Source organism: Mobula hypostoma, chromosome 1 (genome assembly GCF_963921235.1).
Source record: "Mobula hypostoma chromosome 1, sMobHyp1.1, whole genome shotgun sequence".
NCBI lineage: Eukaryota > Metazoa > Chordata > Chondrichthyes > Myliobatiformes > Myliobatidae > Mobula > Mobula hypostoma.
This window is the reverse complement of record NC_086097.1, coordinates 214290549-214315499: the sequence shown is the minus strand read 5'-3', so window position 1 is coordinate 214315499 and position 24951 is coordinate 214290549. Positions and strand designations below refer to the sequence as shown.

Sequence of the window (24951 nt, the reverse complement as noted above, 5' to 3'; positions counted from 1 at the left end):
TTCTTCATGTCTGCAGTCGCCTCCTCCACTGTCTGGTACAGCCGCATCCCGTTCTCATAGAACACTTGTAGTTTAGCAAGGTACGAAGTCTGGAAGCTAATCTTTCTCTGCTTTAACACTCGCTTCATTTCAGAGTGTTCCTTACGTTTCTGCTGGACCTCTGGAGGGGTAATTTTGACCAAAACACATTAATCTCTCGTCCAAGAATGCCTTCTTCTTTCCCCAGGCCTTGCGCAGAATCTCTGCTTTGGTTTTGTCGCGGAGGAATCTGATTATTATTGACTGTGGCTTGTCTTCCCTATCCCCGGAGGGTCTTGGGGCAAGCGTCTGATGTGCTCTCTCGATGTCAAGTTCCGTAGTCGGGGGAATCTCCAGCGTGTCCTGTAGTAACTTTTCCACAAATTCCACTGTAGACAACCCCTCTGTTCCTTCGGGAACATTATATATCCTTATATTCTTCCGTCGAGACCTTCCTACTTGGTCAAGTAGTTTATTTTCTTGTTGATTCATCACTTTTATCATCATGCTTAACACCTGTTCCACATTTTGAATGCGATCTTACACCTTTTCAATTCGTGTCTCTGCTTCCGCTATTTTTTGATTAACGTTGGTGAGCTCAGATTTAATATTGTTTAGTTGTTGTTTTATGTCTTTACGAAAGTCCCGTATCTCCTCCAGAACTTTTGCTAAACTTGCTTCTTCGTTTGAATGAGGGTTAGCATTAACTTCGCCATCATGTGCCTGTGTGAGAGAGCTGTTCTCTGTATTTTCTTTGTTTATAGGCTCTGCAATGGCACTTTTTTTGTTTCCATCCCTTTTCCCCATTCTTGCCCCCCTTACCAGTTCAAGTATTATCGAGAGATTTTGTACTTGACGGTTTAACGGGGCAATATAAGCGTTTTTTCGGAGGAGCTATTATTTTAGGCAGCCATTCTGGGTGATGATGTCATTGGAAGTCTGTTTGTTCACTTTCATGGATGCTGCCTGACTTGCTGAGTTCCCTCAGCATTTTGTGTATGTTGATTTGGATTTCCAGCATTTGCAGAATTTCTCGTGTTTGAAAATGACAATTTGACTTGTCTTCAAACTTTGGGTTACCTCTGTTTAAAAAAAAATCATCTGTGACCACCCTCTACTGGCCATTTGCAGAGTACCTGATCATGGGCATATAAGCAAATTCTCCATGGATTTTAATTCAGTCATTGTCCTGACAACAGTTTGCTACAATATGCCACTTGGCAATGAGATGTAGACAATTTTCATAAAAGTAAAATCATTGATAGTTAAACATTGAAAGGACTTGATGTTTTTACCATACCAATTTTACATGTAATGTCCAATTTCAAAACATTGCAGTAGACATAGAAAAAAGAGCTAAATAGAAATGGCTTTCATCCATCACATAGTGTGACAGTTCTTACATGGTGGAGAGATGTTGAACTGCCTCACAACTGCAGCAGAAAGCAAACACACATTCTAATTATAACTAGGAAGCAACATTTCATTTCAATCAACCTTGATGCTCAAAATAAGTTCCTTGAGTCACCCAGGACTTATGCACATTTCAGCACAATAAACTGCCACATACTAAAAGGTCATTTGGTTCTACGAAGATAGAGTAACAGTTCTTAATTTTCACTATTCTTCAGAAGTCCAGTAACTGAATGTAGAGTTATAGAGTCGTAGAACACTACAGCACAAAACTGGCCCTTCACCATCAAGTCCGCGCCAAACTTTTATTCTGTGTAGTCCCAATGCACCCAACCTAGCATTTATCCTATCTACACTCCTCATAATTTTGTATACCTCTCTCAAATCTTCTCTCGTTGTCCTAAGGTCTAAGGAATAAAGTCCTAACATATTCAACTTTCCCCTATAATTTAGGCCCTCAGGTCCTGGCAAATTCCTTGTTCAAAGTTCAAGGTAAATTTATTATCAAAATGGAAAAATGTCACCATATTTTCTTTTGAGTATTCACAGTAAATACAAGAAACACAATAGAATCAATGAAAGACTGCCCCCAACAGGATGAACGAACAATCAATGTGCAAAAGACAATGAACTGTGTAAAAACAAAATATTAATAATAATAATAATAATAAATAAACAAGAAATATAAAGAACATAAGATTAAGAGTCCTTGAAAGTGTGTCACTAGTTTGTGGGAACAGTTCAGTGATGGGGCGAGTGAAGTTATCCACTTTGGTTCAAGAGCCTGATGGTTGACAGATAATAACTGTTCCTGAACTTGGTGTTGTGGGTCTTGGTGTGGGTACTTCCTTTCTGATGGCAGCAGTGCTATTTATTGCTCATATATTATTATTATTATTTCCTTTTTTTTTGTAACTGCACTGTTTGTTGTCTTTTGCACATTGCTTCCTTGTCCATCCTGTTGGGGGCGGTCTTACATTGGTTCTATTGTGTTTTTTTGTATTTACTGTGAATACCCACAAGAAAATGAATTTCAGGGTCTATTATGCGGGATCTACATTGTTGTATTCACTTGCGCATAATACTGATGAGACCAGAAGCCAGGAGGCAGGGCAAATCCGGAATTCAAAATATTACTTTATTCAGTATGTTACGAACTGTAACATTTTAAAAGCAAACCAGCAGCAAGAGATTTCACACTGGGTCAGGTTTTAATGTTAAAACCACTATCTTTATTAGTATCTACTTATAGTAACTTAACAAGACAAACAAAGTTAACAGTGTTATGTGTATATATGTGTGTAAATATGACTCCCAAACAATTGAGCTTGGGGGAACAAGGCTTAGAGTCTTGAGATGGTAAAGTAGGAAAGTTCAGTCATCCTCAAAATAAATGATGGGAGAGAGATACTTATAATCCAGGGTGAAACGTAGAGAAAAGGGAAATGTGAAGTATTCTACAGGTTCCACGTCAGGTAAACAAAGAAATACGCCGAAGATCTTGTCCATAGAATCTGTCCACATACGAATTATCACCGAAAGTGACCTGTCACAGGAATATTGTCTTCCAGTGGTTACCACACAACATACCCAGACAAGGGCTACACAAGTGGTCCCACAAGATATCCCCAAAAATCCACTCCTATGGATTATACGAAGTGACAGTCACTTACCTGTTATGCACTGAGTGCCAATGATCAACCCACCCTTGTGGGCATAGGAGAGTTCCAAACCTCAGCTGCGACAAGCTGAAACTACCGTCAGAGTCAGTCTCTCTCTCTCTCTCTCTCTCATCTGCACAGACCGCAACAGCCTGTGACCGATGTCATAGTCCCACCTCACTCAGGCACTCTTAAAGAAACAGTCTCAGTAAACGATCGCAGACTCATAACAAGTAAAGCCAGGCAAGTACAAAATCTCAAATTCAAAACTCAACTGTACATGCCAAAGCATGAATTACCCAAAGAACATTCAAGACCTTGGTTGGAACAGCGATCAATCAGTGGAAGTCAGCTTGGGAATGGTTGTCAGCTGGCATTGGTTGTTTCGGCTCTCCATAACATCTCCTTCTCGAAGACGATTACCTGAAGGATTTGAGCCGATGGTTGATATGGATGGGAGCAACTGGCTTATGCTAGTGATCAGTGGTTGTAGGCTGTCACTTCTTGTTGCAATGTTGCTCGTGGCAGTGCTGGCACTGGAGGTTGATTCGGTCAGGGTAAATTGAACTCTTGCACAGGAGGAAAACTGGTGTTACCATACCAGGCTGACCCTCTCCACCTCTGGTTCCCTGATGACAACTCGCTCATGGACCTACAGTTTCCCCCTCCTGCAGTAAATAATCATCTCCTTGGTCTTGCTGACTTTGAGTGAGAGTTTGTTATAAATTTTCCTGTATATAAGTGACCAAAACTGTACACCATACTCTATGTTAGGCCTCAGCAACAGCTTATACAGCTTCCACATAAGATCCCAACTCCTGTACTCAATACTTTGATTTATGAAGGCCAATGTGCTGAAAGCTTTTTTAAGATAGTATTTACCTGTGATGTCACCTTCAAGGAATTATGGGCCTATATTCCCAGATCCCTCTGTTCTACCACAGTCCTCAGCGTCCTACAACAACAGACCCAGTACTGACCCCTGCAGTACATCACTAGTCACAGGATTCCAGTCAGAGAGGCAACCATCTACAACCACTTTGAGTCCTCTTGCAAAGCCAATATCTAATCAAATTTACTACTTCATCTTGAATGCAGATTGCGACAGAGGGGGTTTGCCACAAGTAATTTCTTCCTCCTTCCCCGTGTGGGTGCTGAGCCGAAGGTACGGGAGCCTCTTCTTGATCCAGCGAGACCATACCAGATGTCTGACATCATGACTGTCCTGGATAAGTTCCTGACTTGTCAGCAGGAACGGGAGGAACAGGTAATCCAGGAGTTCTGGGAGCTGAAAACTCATCTCACAACACTACCCCACCAGAGGACATGGGGAGAGCCAGTGCAGTTCCTGCTATGCGGACACCCAGCATTCTGTTGAAAGTTCCAGCCCAAGACTACTTCTACCAGATCCCCGGCGCTCTCTGCAGGCAGGTGCAGGAGGTGCAATGCAGGACGCCACTGTGAGACCCGGAGACTTCACTTACAAAACAGAGCCTTCACTTACAGAACGGAGCCAAAAATGCCTGCCTTCCAAGACAGAGAGAGCATTGAAAACTATTTGCTGCACATTGAGTACTTTGCTAGGATTTGCAAAAATTGCTAAAAGTGGCGTCACAGGTAGATAGGATCGTAAAGAGAGCTTTTGGTACATTGGCCTTTATTAATCAAAGTATTGAGTATAAGAGCTGGAATGTTATGATGAGGTTGTATAAGGCATTGGTGAGGCCGAATCTGGAGTATTGTGTTAGTTTTGGTCACCAAATTACAGGAAGGATATTAATAAGGTTGAAAGAGTGCAGAGAAGGTTTACAAGGATGTTGCCGGGACTTGAGAAACTGAGTTACAGAGAAAGGTTGAATAGGTTAGGACTTTATTCCCTGGAGTGTAGAAGAATGAGGGGAGATTTGATAGAGGTATATAAAATTATGATGGGTATAGATAGAGTGAATGCAAGCAGGCTTTTCCCACTGAGGCAAGGGGAGAAAAAAACCAGAGGACATGGGTTAAGGGTGAGGGGGGAAAAGTTTAAAGGGAACATTAGTGGGGGCTTCTTCACACAGAGAGTGGTGGGAGTATGGAATGAGCTGCCAGACGAGGTGGTAAATGTGGGTTCTTTTTTAACATTTAAGAATAAATTGGACAGATACATGGATGGGAGGTGTATGGAGGGATATGGTCCATGTGCAGATCAGTGGGACTAGGCAGAAAATGGTTCGGCACAGCCAAGAAGAGCCAAAAGGCCTGTTTCTGTGCTGTAGTTTCTATGGTTTCTATGGTTCTATGATTTGGGCATGGCCAGAGGAAGAGTCAGCCTGTGGCTCACTCCACTACTGAAGGGGAAAGCACCTGAGGCCTACTCTGTGATAGATGAGACAGTGTCCAACCAGTATCCTCAGCTGAAGGAAGCTCTCCTTACCAAGTCTGACGCCCACTGGGAGAAGTTTTGAGCCTGGTCTACACCACCGAAGGAGATCTACCACTGCCTAAAGGGATTATATTGCTGCTGGGTGAAGACCAAGGAGGACATCGGAGAGGTCATTATGCTCGAGCATCTGCTGCAAGTCCTGCCAGGAGATATCTGTACATGGATACAGGAACACGATCCTGCAAATAGCTCAGCTGCATCCCTGCTGGCTCAACAGTACCCGAATGCCTGCCGAGGGGTCTTCCAGCCACAGAAGCAGAGGACAGCTGCAGTGAGTAAAGGTACTCCAGGACCTCTGGAAGTTACACCTGGTCTACACAGGAGAAAGAAAGTGGGAAGACCAAGCCTTTCATTTGCTTCTTCCATCAACAGCCAGGCCACAAAGCTTCTTGTTGTCCCCTTGAGCACACAAAACTGTCAAACTACTGCATTTTCTCCTTTGTCAATTTTGTTATTTTGCCTTTTATTTACACTGTAGATATTATAGTGCTTTTAATTTTTTTTACCTCAGGCACACAATAAACACCTTTGCACTGTATGTGCTATTGCGGCCTGCCATCTGATCCTTAAAGTCCACATCTTCATAAGGGCATGTGACTCTCACCAAAGCCCACAGTGTGACACCATATGACTGAACCTGCTTGACCAAGCTCCCATGCCAGATCTTGTCAAAGACCTTGCTAAAATCTATATAGACAACGTTCACTGCCCTGCCTTCATTAACTTTCCTGGCAACTTCCTTGAAAAACTCTTTAAGATTGGTTAAACATGACGTACCACGCACAATACTATGTTGACTATTCTAATCAGTCCCTGTCTAATGTAATACCTATACATGTGGTCCATTAGAATCCCTTCCAATAACTTTCCCACTACGAATAATGGCTATCAGGCGCACCAGCCTATAATTTCCTAGCTTATTGTTAGAGCCTTTCTTAAACAATGGAACAACATTAGCTATCCTCCAATCCTCTGGCACTTCACCCATGACTAAGAACGTTTTAAATATCAATCTGAGGGACCTTGCAATTTTTCCACTAGTCTCCCATAGGGTCCACGGGAACATATTGTCAGGCCCTGGGGATTTATCCACTTTAATTTGTCTCAAGACAGCAAAAACCTTCTCTTTTGTAACCTGTGTATGGCCCATGATCTCTGCTACTCTGCCTCGCCTCTATAGACACCGTGTCCGTCTGCTGAGTAAATGCAGGTGCAAAATAGTCCATCTGATATTTCCCCATCTCTTTCAGTTCCATACATAAAGAGTAGATCTCAACATAGAACACATGGCCCCACCCCAGGGAGCCATGCCGGATTTTTTAGGGGCCACAGGTGAAAAATGAGAAACTGGGGGCCACACAAGTTTCTGACTGGTCCATGATAAGTTTATTGCTTTACTGACATATTACTAAAAGATATAAGTAATTAAAGAAATAAATATATTTAATTTAGTTGGAACTCTGAGTGAAATGAATGGGAAAATATGCTGGGTAATGCAAATGAGGCAGCAAAGCAGCTTTGTGTGTGCGTGTGTATGTGTGTATATGTGTGTGTGTATATGTGTATGTGTGTGTGTACACACAAATCATCATCATCATTCATTCACACCTGCCTGACCATGCACAAATCATCATTCACACCTTGCAGGGCGACCTCCTGAGCCCCACTCCACATCTGCCCCATATCAGTGACCAGGCAGGTGTGACCCTACAGGACACCCTGCAATGTGCTCCACCAGCTAGTGATTCTGCTCACTTTGTTATACTGTAGATAATTATATGTTAATAGGGAACCATCTGCTTTTAATTTCAACTGAAAGACCGTCAGAAGTTGCCAGGTTTCCATATCAAAACCCTTATCAGAAGGGGATTAATATGGAAAGCCTGGCATGGTCCATGTTGTAGAAATCTAATTAAAATGATTATGAGTATCATGAACAAACTGCAGATTGGGCAGGGCTGTCTGCAGCAAGGCCAGTCAGTGGGTATGCAGCAGGAGGCTGGTTCTGCTTGCCTGCCTCATTCACTGACTCATGCATGTTATAATACTTACAAAATGTGACATGGAAGGCTCCGGTTACTGCAGTGGGATCATCTGCCAGAAATGTCCAAGCTGCAGAGACGAGAATGTGTGAAGTCCAGTGCTACATCACCATCTACCACTACAACTTCCATTAAATCCCTGATACTTATCATAAGACCATAAGATATTGCAGCAGGATTACGTTATTTGGCCCATCGAGTCTACTCTGCCATTTCATCATGGCTGATCCAATTTTCCTTTCAGCCCCAAACTCCTACCTTCTCCCCGTATCCCTTCATGCCCTGGCCAATCAAGAATCTATCAACATCTGCCTTAAATATACTGTACATAAAAACTTGGCCCCCAGAGCTGCCTGTGGCAAAGAGTTCTACAGATTTACCACTCTCTGGCTAAAGAAATTCGTCCTCAACTCCAGTCTAAATGGCTGCCCCTCTATTCTGACACTGTGCCCTCTGGTCTTAAACTCTCCCATTATAAGAAACATCCTCTCCACATCCACTCTTTCAAGGCCTTGCACCATTCGATAGGTTTCAATGAGGTCACCCATTTTTCTTCTGAATTCTAGTGAATACAGGCCCAGAGCCACCAAACACTCTTCATATGACAAGCCATTCAATCTAAGAATCATTTTTGTGAACCTCGTATGAACCCTCTCCAGTTTCAGCACATAGTTTCTAAGGTAAGGGGCCTGAAACTGCTCACAGTACTTCAAGTGAGGCCTCACCAGTGCTTTATAAAGTCTCAACATTACATCCTTGCTTTTATATTCTAGTGCTCTTGAAATGAATGCCAACATTGCATTTGCTTTCCTCACCACTGACTCAATCTGCAAATTACCCTTTAGGGAATCCTGCACAAGGACTCTCAAGTCCCCTTGCACCTCAGTTTTTTTGTACTTTCTCTCCATTTAGAAAATAATCAACTGTTACATTTCTTCCACCAAAGTACATGACCATATACGTCCCAACACTATATTCCATCTGCCATTTCTTTGCCCATTCTCCTAATGTCTAAGTCCTTCTGTAGCCTCTCTACTTCCTCAAAACTTTCATATTTTAAAAGGAAGTTTATTTTGCTTTTTTTGGTGAGTACAAACTCTTTATTATCACATAGAATCTGCATATATATTAACATTTAAAACATTACTTATGACACGTATCTAGGAACTGCCTAAAAAGTATATTGATGAACTGTCAGCTGATGTTGAAAAACAACTAGCTGAACAACTGCAAGTTAAGAACTTTGCCTTGTAAATCAATGAAAGCACATTACCAGATAACAAAGCCCTTCTGATGACATATGTTAGGTTTTTGAATGATGATCAGACCAGTGTGCAAATGCTTTTTGACAAAAAGCTTAAGACAGATACCAAAGATAAAACTATTTTTGAAGAAGTCAAGAGCTACAGTGTTTCTTAGAAAAGAATATTCTGCAGGAAAACATAATGGCTTGTGCAACAGATGGTGCCTCTTCAATGGTAGGAAGATACAGAGAACGTACTGCTCATTCAAAAAATGCCATGCCTGATGCTTTTTTGCACACACTGTGTCATCCAATATCAGCATTTCTTTACAAAAAAATTGAGAAGACATTTACATGACACCCTTGCTGCTGTAAAAATGGCTATCAACTTTATCAAATCAAATACACTTCAAGGTTGTTGTTTTCAACCACTTTGTGAGAAAAACAGAAAAGATTTTGAATGGCTACTAATGGATACAGAGGTCCAGTGGTTATCAAAATGTAGTTGTCTTCATTGCTTTGTTGCACTTTAGGATAGAACTGTAACATTTCAAAGTGATAAGCAGTTTGGAAAACAAATTGTCACTGGTAGTCTGACATATCTTACCTGAATATCTGATTTTATTTAACAGAGGAGGGAGGAGAAGATGGCGGCGTGACGCAGCACGCGCGGCCGTTCTGAATGATATCGTATGTGTAACTAGGGGCTGCACACAATCTGGATTTGATGGAGACAGCCGTGAGAAGTGCAAAGGAACATCTGGAGTAATTTCTGAAATGCCTGCTTCGCTGCCACTGCTACTGTGCAATCAAGAATCTCTGGAGACGAAGGCCTCAAATCCTTGGCTTTGTGTATCGCCTGTTGTCAGGGCCGGGGTCAAAGCGCTCGGCAAAGATGGTGCTCGGTGCTCGGTGTCGAATAGGTAGTCGGAGGCTTGGAGTTTTTCGGACAGACTCAGAGTCGGAATGTGGTCAGATGTTTCCAGGATGCTGCACCGGCAAGTTGGCAGCGCTGGAAGTTTACTGTCTGCGTGAGATGATGGGACTTTCGAGAGACTTTGAGACATGGTCTGTTCTTATCAAATTACGGTATTGCTTTGCACTGTTGTAACTATATGTTATAATTATGTGTTTTTTTGTTAGTTTTTAAGTCGGTTTGTCATGTGTTTTTCGTGATATCATTCTGGAAAAACATTTTATCATTTCTTAATGCATGCATTAATAAATGACAATAAAAGGGGACTGCATGTCCTCATAATCATAAAAATCATAAATAGTTACAAGGAAAAAAACTGCTATCTCATATCAGTCAAAGAAACTATTACCACTTTCCGTGGAAAACTCAAACTTTTCAGCAGCAGTATTGGATGTCAGAGAAGAAGTGTAGGTGCTACTCCAAAAATAAGGCTATTATAGCGACTAAGCCCTTTGTGAGTGTTTATGGTGAGAAACACATAGGCCTCAGCTAAGTCTACTTTGCTGAAGTTTTCTCCTCCAGAAAGGTTTGCAAAGATATCCTCTATCCTGGCCAAAGGTAATTGATCTATTTTCAGTATTGGATTGATGGTGACCTTAAAATCACCACAGATCCATTCTTCATGGCTACTGGGGCCACTGGTATTGCATAGCTCTACTCAAATATGGAAAGAATTAATTCAGCTTTCGTGTGAACTAGCTCACTGGCTACTTTATCATGGATGGTATAAAGAACTGGACATTGTAAAACTTGGGTGTGGCATTTTCATTTAACACTATTTTACCCTTGATATGTCTGAGTTTTCCAAAGCCATCCTTGAACACGACAGTGGCATTATCTAGTACATTTCTTAATTCGCTTTCAGTTGATGAGGGGATGTGGCATGCAAATAGTGGATGGATCTCCGGTTATGTTGAGGTTGTCTCAGCCACTCTTCTCCTCAATGCTGGCCCTCCTGTTTTTATCACATGCAAGCCCAATGTGGCTTGTTGGCTGTTGTATTTCACTGTTACAAATATCATTCCCACAGGGTTATTTTTTTCCTCCAGTATAAGTTCTTGATTGGATATCTGCAGGCTTTAGTTCAGTATCTTCGAAATGCCATTCAAACTGATTTTGTACAGTGACTGAAACAGCCAAGCCAGTGTCCAATTCCATTTTAATTAATTCACCATTCACTTCTGGCATAAGCTACATTCCTTGTCTATTGTTAGTTTTCACTTTGTAATTGTCAAGGCTACTCAGTCCACTCTCATCACTGACAAATTTCTCATAAACAGCATGAAGGCTAAAGCTCTTTTGAAAACTGCAACTTGATTTTTTATCTTTTTCTCTTCCCTGTGCAATTCATTTATTTTGGTCTACCTGACATGTTCTTTGTACGTAGCACTCATAACACGCTGGAGGAACTCAGCAGGTCGGGCACCATCCGTGGAAACGATCAGTCAACGTTTCGAGCCGGAACCCTTCGTCAGGACTGACGAGGGAAGGGGCAGAGGCCCTATAAAGAAGGTGAGGGGAGTGTAGTCGTCAATGTAGTGAAGGAAAAGTTGGGGAGCAGTACCAGAATAGGTTTGGAGCACAGACTGTTCCACATAATCAACGAAGAGGCAGGCATAGCTGAGGCCCATGCGAGTGTCCATAGCTACACCCTTGGGCTGAAGAAAGTAGGAAGAGCCAAAAGAGAAGTTATTGAGTGTGAGAACCAGTTCCGCCAACCGGAGGAGGGTAGTGGTGGTGGGGAACTGGTGAGGTCTATTGTCCAGAAAGTAGTGGAGGGCTTTGAGGCCGTCTTGATGGGGAATGGAAGTGTATAAGGATTGGACATCCATAGTGAAAATGAAGCAGTCGGGACCAGGGAACAGGAAGTTATTGAAGAGGTGGAGGGCATGGGATGTATCCTGGATGTAGGTGGGGAGGGACTGAACTATGGGTGACAAAATGGAGTCCAGGTAGGCAGATACAAGTTTGGTGGGACAGGAGCTTTCCAACTTTTCCTTCGCTACATTGACAACTACATTGGTGCTGCTTCCTGTACCCATGCTTAACTCGACAATTTCATCGACTTTACTTCAAACTTCCACCCAGCCCTCAAATTCACTTGGTCTATCTCGAACACTTCTCTCCCCTTTCTCGATCCCTTGGTCTCCATCTCTGGAGACAGACTGTCCACTGACATCTTCTACAAGCCCACTGACTCTCATAACTACCTGGACTATACCTCTTCCCACCCTGCCACATGCAAAAATACCATTCCCTATTCCCAGTTCCTCCGTCTCTGCCGCATATGCTCCGAGGATCAGGTTTTCCATTCCAGGACATCTCAAATGTCCTCTTTCTTTAAGGATCATGGTTTCCCTTCTGCCGTCATCAATGATGCCCTCACCCGCATCTCCGCCATTTCCCACACTTTGGGCCTCACCCCATCCTCCCGCCACCACAACAGGGACAGAGTTCCCCTGGTCCTCACCTACCAACCCACCAGCCTCTGGATCCAGCACATTATCCTCCCCACCTTCTGCCACCTTCAACAGGACCCCACCACTAAGCGCATCTTTCCCTCTCCACCCCTCTCCGCTTTCCGCAGGGATCGATTCCTCCACGACTCCCTGATCCACACGTCCCTCCCCGCAGATCTCCCACCTGGCACTTATCCCTGTAAGTGTAAGTGCTACACCTGTCCCTACACCTCCTCTCTTGCCACCATTCAGGGCTCCAAACAGTCCTTCCAGGTGAGGCAACACTTCACTTGTGAGTCTGTTGGGGTCATCTATTGCATCCGGTGCTCCCAGTGTGGCCTCCTCTACATTTGTGAAACCCGATGCAGATTGGGGGACCGCTTCGTCGAGCACCTCCACTCTGTCCGCCACAACAGACAGGATGTCCCAGTTGCCACTCACTTCAACCCTGCTTCACATTCCCATTTGGATATGTCCATACATGGCCTCCTCTACTGCCATGATGAAGTTAAACTCAGGTTGGAGGAGCAACACCTCATATACCATCTAGGTATTCTCCAGTCCCTCGGTATGAACATTGAATTCTCCAACTTCTAGTAATTCCCTCCCCCTCCCTTCCCCTATCCCTATTTCACTCTGTCCCTCCCCCATCTGCCTACTACCTCCCTCATGGTTCCGCCTCCTTCTACTACCCATTGTGTTTTCCCCTATTCCTTCTTCACCTTTCCTGCCTATCCTCTCCCTGCTTCCCCGCCCCCACCCCTTTATCTTTCTCCTTACTGGTTTTTCACCTGGAACGTACCAGCCTTCTCCTTCCCACCCTCCCCCCACCTTCTTTATAGGGCCTCTGTCCCTTCCCTCTTCAGTCCTGACGAAGGGTTCCGGCCCGAAACGTTGACTGATCGTTTCCACGGATGCTGCCAGACCTGCTGAGTTCCTTCAGCGTGTTGTGAGTGTTGCTTTGACCCCGGCATCTGCAGAATATTTTGCGTTTATGATTCTTTGTATGTAACCTACTTTGTTGCATTTTCTCCCATTTTCACCTTTAAACCTGCATTGTTCTGGTGTATGTGTGCCCCTGCCACAAAGTTAACAACATTTGTTCAGCCAGTCCGTTTTCTGTCTAGACATGCAATTTTGTTCATGCTTGCTTTCATTCTTGACTGCAACTCAGTTGTACCTCTGCCTGTGGTTTCATTGAAGAGCTATTTCAACTGCTCTAAATATTCATGTTAAATGGAGCTGTTTTTGAATGCTTTCTTGTAGGATTCCATGAACCATCTCTTACTGTAGCATTAAGCCATTACCAAACTGACAGTGCTCAGAGAGTTCCTTCAATTAAGTCATGTACGCTGAAATGGACTCTTCTTCCTTTTGATTCCACATATGAAACCCAAAGCATTCTGCAATCAACAATGATTTTGGTTCTAAATTTTCCTGCATTACTTTCACAATATTTGAAAAGCTCATTTCAGCTGATTTGGTTGGAGCAGTTAAACTGCAAAGCAAACTTTCTGCCTTTAAACCCAATGAACTCAGTGAAACTGGTACAGTACTTGTTTCTCATTGACTATTATATTTGCTTTAAAATACTGTTCAATCTTCTCCATATATAGTATCCAGTGTTACGTGTCCACAGCTTCGTTTTCCTGGAGTCCATAGTTTCATTTACTGTGGGTGTCACGTGTCCCCAGTTTTGTTTTACTGGGAGTCCACAGTTTCGTTTCTGTAAGCGTTACCTTATGACGTATGCCGACGCAATAAAAGAAACGTCGACAAAAGTGCTGAGAGGGAGTCAAAGGAAAGAGAGAGAGAGTGAAGACCGCAGACATCGAGCTATCAGGGAACAGCTCACGATCGAGAATGCTTACTCTAACCCAAAGGATTGGGTTAATCAGTGGCACACTGTGCATTGTGGAGATGTGTCTTTCCTTCGTATGATCCATGGGTGTGGATTTCATGACAGTCACTTTGTGAAATCGCTCTTCGTGAACTTCGGAACAGTATTCCTCGGCTGGGATCTTCAGTAACCGTTTCTTCATTCACCAGCCGTGGAATCTTCGAAATTTGTCGTGATTGCCTCGTCGCTGCACTGTGAATCCACAAGTCTCTCCTCTCACTTATTTTGTGAATTACTGGGACTCTCTGAACTGCCACTTTAAGACTGTGCTTGAGTAAGATTTGTTAAGAACGGGTTCTAAGTTTGACTGTAAGGGAGCTATAGACGCATAACACTGTTAACTTCTGTTTAAGAAAGTAGTTTATTTAATTTTTTATATTTTTGAGTAGATGTAAATAAATATAGTGGGGTTTTAATATTAAAACCTGACTCAATTTGTCATCTCTTGCTGCTGGTATGTTACGAAATTGTAACACCAGTAAGTAGGTACAGAGGAGATGTCAGGAGTAAGTTTTTCACGCAGAGAGGGGTGAGTGTGTGGAATAGCCTGCCGGCGACATGGAGGCGGATACATGGAGTCTCTTAAGAGACTTCTGGATAGGTACATGGAGCTTAGAAAAAACCCTAGACAACTTCTAAAGTAAGTACATGTTCAGCCAGCATTGTGGACTGAAGTGCCTGTATTGTGCTGTAGGTTTTCTATGTTTCTATATTTTGCACATTACAGTTCTCCAGAGATGTTAGATTGTGCATAATTAGGCAATTTGCAAAGGCCAATAAAAAGAAGTTAGGTTTAAGCAGAGGACCCATTGTGTTAGAGTGGGGCAATCAGGCTTTGACTCGTAAAGTTTTTGGTGAGGAGCGATGATGGCTGTAGGTAGATTTATTTCATTTAATTCTTCTTTCCTTCTTTCGTTTTGCACAGCTAGAGTGGTGTGGGTGGCAGGCAGGTAGATTGTTCCTCCTGCAGGATGTGGGAAGGCATGGAGATCTCCAGTGTCCCTGACAACTATACCTGCAAGAAATACATCCAGTTGCAGCTTTTGTCAGACTGTGGCAAGCAGTTGGAGATGGAACTTAATGAATTCCAGATCACTCAGAAGGCTAACAGGTTGATTGACAGGACATAAAGGGAGATAGTTACACCCAAGGTGAAAGGCACAGGTAACTAGGTCACTGTCAGGAGGAGGAAAGGGACTAGGCAGCCAATGCAAAGTGCTACTGTGGACATTCCCCTCAACAGCACATATGCTGCTTTGATACTGTTGGTGGGTGACTTAGTAGAGGAAAGCCACAGTGGTCAAGTCTCTGGCACTAAGTCTGGCTCTGTGGCTCAGAAGGGGAGGAGGGAGAAGAGGATTGCAGTAGTGATGGGAGATTCCATATTTGGAGGAACAGACAGGAGATTCTGTGGACGTGAAAGACACATCCAGATAGTATGTTGCCTCCCAGGTGCCAAGGTCAGGGATGTCGCAGATCAGGTCCACGGCATTCTAAAGGGGGAGAGTGAGCAGGCAGAAATTGTAATACAAATTGGTACCAACAACATAGGTCAGAAAAGGAAATAGAATATAGGGAGTAAGGCAGAAATCTGAAAAGCAGTATCTCCAGGCTAGTAATCTCTGGATGGCTTCCTGTGCCAATGTGTCAGTGAGGATAAGAAAAGGATAATTTGGCAGATGAATGTGTGGCTGAGGAATTGGTGCAGGGAGCAGGATTTCAGATTTCTGGATCATTGGGATGTCTTCTGGGGAAGGTGTGATCTGTACAAAAAGGAGGGTAACGCCTGAAGCTAAGGGATATCACTATCGTTATGAGTAGGTTTCATAGAGCTGTTGGGAAGGGTTTATACTAATTTGGCAGGGGGATGGGAATTGGAGTGATAGGGCTGAGGATAGGGCAGTCGGGGTACAAGTGGATGCAGTGTACAGTGAGACTGTGAGAAGGACAACAGATGATAGTGAAAAAAGGAGTCAGTGGGATGAGTTGAGGTGTTACATGAGAGATGTTATATGGATGGATATGCTTGGATTTTCAGAAGCCCTTTGACAAGGTACTGCATATGAGGCTGCTTAACAAGAAAAGAGCCCATGATATTACAGGAAAGATACTAGCATGAATAGAAGATAGGTTGACTGCCTAGAGGCAAAGAGTGAGAATAATCTGGTTGGCTGCCAGTGACCAGTGGTATTCCATGGAGGTTGGTGATGGGACAGCTTCTTTTCACGTTATATATCATTGATTTGGATGATGGAATTGATGGCTTTGTGGCCAGGTTTGAAGATGATATGAAGATAGGTGGAGCAGCAGGTAATCTTGAGGAAGTAGGGTGTCTGCGGAAGGACTGAGACAGATTGGAAGAATGGACAAAGAAGTGGCACATGGAATATAGTGTAGGGAAGTGTATGGTCATGCACTTTGTAGGAGAAATAAAGGGATAGGCCGTTTTTTAAATGGGGAGAATTTCAAAAATCAGAGGTGCAAAGGGAGTCAATGAAGGATGCTCATCAGTTGTGGCAGGGTTTGAATACCATCACCTCATAAAGTTAAATTAAGTCACATAGGCAACAGGAGGGCTTGGCTTCCAGATGAGCTCAATGCCTTCTATGCTTGCTTTGACTGTCAAAATATGGGGGAACCTTCACAAACTCCCACAACCCTGACGATCCTATGATTTCTGTATCAGAGGCCGACATGCAAGCACCCCTCGAGAGAGTGAACCCATGAATAACATCTGGCCCAGATGGAGTACCTGGGCAAGTACTGAAGACCTGTGCCGACAAACTGGCGGGAGTGTTTACTGAGTTCTTTAACATTTCACTTGTGCCTAAGAAGAGAGTGGTGACCCGTCTCAGTGTCTATAGCCAATAGCACTTACATTCACAGTGACTAGGTGTCTTGAGCGGTTGATAATGAAACATATCAACCCCTGCCTGAACAGTGGCTTAGATCTGCTTCAATTTGCCTACCAGAGCAACAAGGCTCCATTCAGGCTCGACAGGTAACTCAGAGACCTTGGCCACTAGCATGTGGTAAGAGTGGGCTCCCTCACCTCCACCCTTCTGACTCTCAACACAGGAGTTCCTCAGGGCTATGTACTAAGTCCCCTCCTCTACTCCATGTATACCCATGACTATGTTGCCACCTACAGCTCTAATCTGCTATTTAAATTTGCCAACGACACTACATTGATTGGCCTAATCTCGAACAATAATGAGGTGGCCTACAGGGAAGAAATTATTTCTCTGACATAGTGGTGTCAAGAAAACAACCTCTCCCTCAATGTCGCAAAAACAAAGGAGCTGGTTCTGGATTACAGGAGGAATAGAGACGGTCTAATTCCTATTAACATCAATGGATTTGGGGTTGAGAGGGTAAACAGCTTTATGTTCCTCGACATCCACATCACTGAGGATCTCATGTGGTCGGTACGCACCAGCTGTGTGGTGAAAAAGGCACAACAGCGCCTCTTTCACCTCAGACGATTGAGAAATCCTAATAACTTTCAACAGAGGCACAATTGAGAGCATCCTAACTGGCTGCATCACTGCCTGGTATGGGAACTGTACCTCCCTTTATCACAGAGTTCTGTGGAGAGTGGTGCAGACAGCCCAGCGTATCTGTAGTTGTGAACTTCCCATGATTCAGGACATTTACAAGGACAGGTGTGTAAAAAGGGCCCGTAGGATCATTGGGGACCCAAGTCACCCCAACCACAATCTATTCCAGCTGCTACCATCTGGGAAATGGTACCACAGGATGAAAGCCAGGACTAACAGGCTCTGGGGCAGCTTCTTCCACCAGGCCATCAGACTGATGAACTCACACTGATTTGAGTGTATTTCCATATTACATTGACTGTTCTATTTATTATAAATCACTATGATTGCACATTGCACATTTAGACGGAGATGTAACGTAAAGATTTTTACTCCTCATGTATGTGAAGGATGTAAGAAATAAAGTCAATTCAATTCAATTGAAGTCCACAGCAGATGCCATTTCCATGGCTCTTCACTCAACCCTGGAACTTCTGGATAGCAAAGATTCATACTATTTCAACAAAGTTGAAAGAGTACAGAGAAAATTTACAAGCATGTTGCTGGCTCTGGATGACCTGAGTTATAAAGGAAGATTGAATAGGCTAGGACTGTATTCTTTAGAATGTAGAAGATTAAGAGGAGATTTGATAGAGGTTTGGATAGGTACATGGATAGTAGGGGTATGGAGGGCTCTGGTCCCAGTGCAGATTGATAGGAGTAGGCAGTTTAAATAGTTTGGCATGGACTAGATGGGCCAATGAGACTGTTTCTGGGCTGTACTTCTCTATGACTCTATGACATCAGGATACTTTTTATCAAGTGCAGCTCAGCATTCAACGGTATTGTCTGCTCAGAACTAATCATTAAGCTCCAACACCTTGGTCCGAATATCTCCTTGTGCAATTGGATCCTTGATTTTCTTGCTTGAAGACCCCAGTCAGTTCAGATTGGCAACAACATCTCCTCCACAATCTCTACCAGCACAGATGTATAACAAGGCTGTGTGCTTAGCCCCCTGCTCTACTAGCTTTACACTTATGGTTGCATGGCTAAGCACAGCTCCAATGTCATATTCAAGTTTGCTGATGACACTACTGTTGTAGGCCAAATCAAAGGTGGTGATGAATCAACATATATGAGGAAGATTGTAAATCTAGCTGAGTGGTGCATAACAACAACCTCTTCCTCAATGCCAACAAGACCAATTAACTGATTATTAACTACAGGAGAAGGAACCGAAGGTCCATGAGTTGGTTATCATCAGAGGATCAGAGGTGGAGGGGATAAATAACTTCAAATTCCTTAGTCTTTTTAATTTGGAGGATCCATAAGTGCAATTATGAAAAAGCACAACAGCAGTTCTACTTCCTTAGGAGATTACACAGATTCATCACGACATCTAAAACTTTCACAAACTTTTATATACTGCAAACACACACAAAATGCTGGAGACACTCAGCAGGTCAGGCAACGTCTATTGAAATGAATAAACAGTTGACTTTTCAGGCCGAGACCCCTCTTCAGGACTGGAAAGGAAGAGGGAAGATGCTGGAATAAAAAAGTGGGTGAGGGAAGGAGGATAGCTAGAAGGTGATAGGTAAAGCAGGTGAGTGGGAAAGATAAAGGTCTGGAGAGAAAGAAATCTGATATGAGAGGGGAGTGGACCATAGGAGAAAGGAAAGGAGGAGGTGAAACTTCTATAGACGTGTGACGGAGAGTATATTGACTGGCTGCATCACAACCTGGTGTAGAAACATCAACACCCTTGAACGGAAAAGCCTACAAAAAGTAGTGGATACAGTCCAGTCCATCACAGGTCAAGCCCTCTCCACCCCTGAGCACATTCACATGAAACATTTTTGCTGGAAAGCAGCATCCATCATCAGGGAACCCCACCACCAAGGACATGCTCCCTTCTCGTTGCTGGCACCAGGAAGAAGTTACACGAGCCTCGGATTCACACCACTAGGTTCAGGAAGAGTTATTACCTCTCAACCATCAGGCTCTCTTCACTTGCCCCATCATTGAATTATTCCCACAAGCAATGGACTCACTTACAAAGACCCTTCATCTCATGTTCTCCATATTTATTGCTTAGTTATTTATTATTATTATTTCTTTTTGTATTTACACACTGGTTGAATGCCCACGTCTTTCATTGACTTTGTTATGGTTATTATTTTTTGAATTTATTGAGTATGCCCACAAGAAAACAAGTCACAGGGTTGTATATGGTGACAGGTATGTACTTTGACAATACATTTACTTTGAACTTTGATCTTTGAACATTGGAGTTCTTATGCAGGATACCCTGAAGGTTAACATGCAGGTCGAGTCAAGTGGTAAGGAAGGCAAATGCAATGTTAACATTCAGTCGTTTTGAGAGGACTAGAATATAAAAGCAATGATGTAATATTGAGGTTTTAAAAGGTATTGGTCAGACCATACTTGGGAGTGTTGTGCGCAGTTTTGAGCCCCTTATCTATGAAAAGATGTGCAGGGTTTGGAAAGGTTTCAGAGGAGGCTCACGAGAATGATTCTAGGAATGAAAGGATTAACAAATGAGAAGCATTTAATGGCTCTGGGCCTGTACTCGCTGAAGTTTAGAAGAATGAGGAGGGATTTCATTGAGGGTGGTGAATCTGTGAAATGCATCGCCACAGACGTCTGGAGGCCAAATGATTGGATGTATTTAAAGGGAAGGTTGACAGGTTCTTGATTAGTCAGGGTGTGAAAGGTTGCGGTGCAAAGGCTGGAGAATGGGATTGAGAGGGATAATAAATCAGTCACGATGGAATGGCGAAGCAGACTCAATGGGCCGAATGGTCTAATTCTGCTCCTATGTCTCATGGTCTTATATTAAAGTATTTTCATATCTTTATCACCAAGAGATTGCATAAAAGACAACTGAGAAATCACATTTTACATTATGGAGGAAAGTTGATCCTGGAAGACTAGAGATTATTGCACATTGCAGTGTGGTGTTACTAATTTCTAAGTTGTTTTATAGGTACCCAAGTTTATTTAAGTTCATGCTTCCTGATTCAGTCCAGTTTTTATATTGTTGTAGCATGTAATTGATTGTAGGCTCCATTTGTATATTTAAAGTGTCACCACAACTTTTGGATAGGACTCTGAATAACAATACAGTACTTTTAAAAAGAAATTACAAGTTATGATTTGCATTATAGAAAGTCTGGAATGCATTTTCAAATTCTTTCCTAATCTTGCTTTGAGTATATATATAAATAAATGTGTTTGCTACTTCTGCTGGGAACACATGCTGTGCATTCACCGTTCTGTGCAGGTAAACTCAAAATGTTTTTCCCAGTCAAGATTGTTTCTGTTTATTATTGTACCTCACTATTATACAACCATTCGCTCGCTTCAGGTGACATCTTCCTAAAGCAGAAAATCTCTTCCTGCTGTGGTCAATTCCAGCTCTACAAAAGTGATCTAATGCACCTAAAGTGTTCTGAATACCTAATTAACATGTGTTTGTGTTGCAGGCAGCTAATTTCAAAACTCTTTTATTTTTCCAGCAAAAAGATTGTAAAGTGGAGGAAGAAAATCATTTGTGTGCATCAGGCAGAGCTAAATATAAAAAAAAACATCTTTTGCTTTTAAAGAGATCATATTTGAGGAGAAAAGGAAGGGCTGCTAACTTTCCAATAAATTGGAACTTATTGATATTCCAGCTGCATACATTACAAGCAAGACTGGTATTTGTTACCCATCTTTAGTTGCCCTTGAGCTGGTGGTGATGGGCACATTTATCTCTTGCCAAGGTACTCTCAGTGTTGTTACATAGGGAGAGCTAGGGCCCTATGAGATAAAGGAGCAAAGCTGCTTTCCTGTATATTTCGAGTCAGGAAACAGTAGTCTGTGACTTGGTTGTTAAGTTATTCCTTGCATATGTCATTCTTTCCCTTCCATATGGTGGCAGTCATAACTTGGAGGATAAAGCAGGATTGGCCTTTGAGATTACTCTGGACAAGCTGGATTGAGGCTGTGATTGAATTTGAAACCAAGGATACAGCTACAATGCCATACAGAGTTTAATTATCTGTCAAGGGCAAAGATAAGTACTGTGGTATCTATGCACTGTATAATTAACTCTATATCATTACAGAGAAAATGACACTAACTCAGTCACCTGGATGTCTCTTTGCCTTCCCCGTTGCAAATCCACAGCTGTCTTCTCTACGCCATAGTACATTTCACATTTTTCATCTATCTGCCAGTCTTCTTCCTCAAGAGATGCATATCATCCAGATTTCTAAAGAAAAGTGTAGAAAAGTTAAATGCAAATATAACCATTCACTTTATACAGGATAAAGCTGTCCGTAGTACGTGAGAACATTAGATGACTACTGGCATATACCTTGAGGAAATTTGGAAAATATATCAATCCTGCAGCTGTGGAGGGGTTACTCAGAGCACAAAAACATGATGTAGTGGAAGATAACGTAAGATAAAGAACAAAAGTTTAACTATTGCTCGTATTGAATAAAGGTGCCCAAAATTAATAAAACTGTTCTATTAGAGGTATAATGACAATACAGTAATTCTGTTTGTTTTTCAAAGAAGCAAGTAGTCATGCTGAATAAGAAAATAGAGAAGATAAATTACCTTGACTTCCAGCATTAAGTAACAATCACCTTTCTCCCATTCAGACAAACAACCCCATTATTAGCACTCACCAACAAATGGTGCATTAAATAACTTAGGTGATTAATAGCTGCTGGGTGAGTTAAAGGACACAATAACATTTAAAGATCCTGTTCTTAATTTGAGGCTCATAAGATATTAATCATTGCTTGTAAACTATGAAGACCATGATTCCAAAGATCCTACATTAATGAGGACATCATACAGAACATCAAACACATATGGAGGCTCTGCAATCTCTCAAAAGAGACAACGAATATGAAAATGTTTGAGGCTAATTGACTTTCTGTGCTACCCTGCTAAAGAGATACCCGTTGATGCAAAGCATTCTGTAGCATATGGGTGATGCAGGAACATCTGCATTCAATTCCCATAACAAGAAAAATATTACTGATGAGCTGCAATTCCCACGACACTGACAGAGGCATTCAGTAACTACCAGATTGCAGAGCAGCATCTATGAGTCTGTCGTGTACTACCTACTGAATTAGGAAGCTTTTTATTTGATGTCCTTCAGTTATGATTCTGGTAATTCGAGAAAGTTTAATCTTCATCATTGAGTTGTCTCGAACAGCTACATAGCCTGTGTCCTTCAATACCTTCATTACCATGATTAATTATACTGACAAAAGCAATTGGTGAACTTATCCCAGAGGTATAGCCTTTGTAGATCTATCTTGGTAGCCCTGAAATAAAAGTCATTTCTTCTCAAGGAAACTTCATGTAAAATATTTATTCTCATCATAGCCTTGGAAACAATACTGTATCCGTATAAAATTAAACCAGATACAGGGTCTCGCACCAATTATGAATGACCTGACTTGTAAAGTCCAACTTTACACAAATTCTCTGACACATTTTAAAGCATTTTAGGCCAATAATAATTATAAATAGTCCTGGTATTCATTAATAACTGGATGTGATACATCCTCTGTTAATAACTGAGGGTATTAAGAATGATTATTCAGCTACTAGGGAAATCTCGGCATCCAAAGCCTCTTACCCAAAAGAGTGGAGTTGGCAATATAATTCTAACTCCACGTGAAATATGGAGCTCCTGAAGGATAGAGAAATTCTACAAGAAACCTGCAAACTTACAGCTCCCAATGAAAACCAAGTGATCTTCTCCACTCTACAACTCCCAGATGAAACAAAATAAGCAAGCGATAAGCCAGGAGGACCCAGTCAACTCTCACATCATGCTGTGCAAATCCACCTGTACTGAATGTAACATTTCAATGAATGATTCTCTGATTCCCGAATTTAAATAACGTGTTACCAAATCTCTGGACTTACTCTGAGTGATCAATTGTGTAAACAGCATTGACCTTGCAAAAAATACTTCTTCTTCTGACCAGCTCCATTCTGTAGCTCTAAATGTCATTTGCCATCTTCAACCCCCTCAGTGTAGACCCAAACACAAACAAGGGAAAATCTGCAGATGCTGGAAACCCGAGAAACACACACAAAATGCTGGAGGAACTCGGCAGGCCAGGCAGCATCTAGGAAAATATTACAGTTGATGTTTCAGGACAAAATGTTGACTGTACTCTTTTCCTAGTTGCTGCCTGGCCTGCTGAGTTCCTACAGCATTTTGTGTGTGTTGCCCTCAATATACATGATGGCTAGTCAGCATAGTAGTCACAGCTGTTAAGAGTATTGCACATAACCATATCTTGATCTGATTATTATTATGCTGTTTAAAATTATTTTTAATCAACTTTACAGTATTTTGAGGGAACCCAATCTGCTGCCAGCTCTAAACGCAACAATATTTTAGTGCACAAAAAAACAAAGTGTAATACAACTTCTTGGTAAATGTGTTTTAGTAATGTTGAGGATGCATATTGCCTGTTCTGCTGGAATGCTTGCTGGCACTTCTCGGGAAAGCTGATCCTGTCCGATTTTAGAAGCTGCACAGCTCAAGGCTAAATAGCATTTGGATGGAGGACTGCCCTAAAAATACGTGGTACTATATGCTAACTTCATCTGACAAATACCTATGGTGTACATTAAGATGCAGTGTCAAAGAAACAATGACCACACAGATAATATTGATTTCTTGACACCAGGAATAGTTTTCCTTGTTTTTTTTTAATGGCTGATTGGTAATGATTTAATGTCCTATCTGAAAGAAAGTGCAGCAATACCTCATTACTAAACAGAAGTGCAAACCTAGATTTTTCAGCTCAAATGCTCCTTGGTTGAACTTGGATTCACAATTCTGTTGCTTAGAGCTGAGACTGTGACACAACACTGACACCAGTATTATTTTTCTTGCTTAATTGTTGCTTAAATCCCTTAATCTCTTTAGCATAAATAATCATTTAGTATCTAGGCCTGTGGCTCATCCTTACTACAAAGCCTTGATAGAGTTGGAGTCAAGTAGATAATTACCTTACACATTGAGTTATCATGTTAGCAGCCAATTACATGTTTGAATAATGATCACAGATGCAGGTTTTACGAGCATTCATCTGTAAAGATATGTAAAGATATGCCTCCAAATGGGAACAATGCATTACTGTCCTCAACTGGGTTCAAGAATGGAAATTTAACACTATGAATTAATTATACATTTAAATTTGTTTGCTACTCATT

General features: G+C 42.1%; 1 long non-coding RNA gene across 1 annotated transcript in view; it reads right to left on the bottom strand.

Moving 5' to 3' along the window:
- The window catches only part of LOC134343093 (uncharacterized), a 40874-nt gene extending 17159 nt beyond the window's left edge, over positions 1-23715 (bottom strand). Inside the window, exons 1-2 of the long non-coding RNA XR_010017155.1 lie at positions 23647-23715; positions 21836-21958 (exon numbers count right to left, since the gene is read on the bottom strand). This is a non-coding gene — a long non-coding RNA (uncharacterized LOC134343093). The remainder of the gene's footprint in view (positions 1-21835; positions 21959-23646) is intronic.
- Between the last annotated feature and the right edge of the window lie 1236 nt (positions 23716-24951).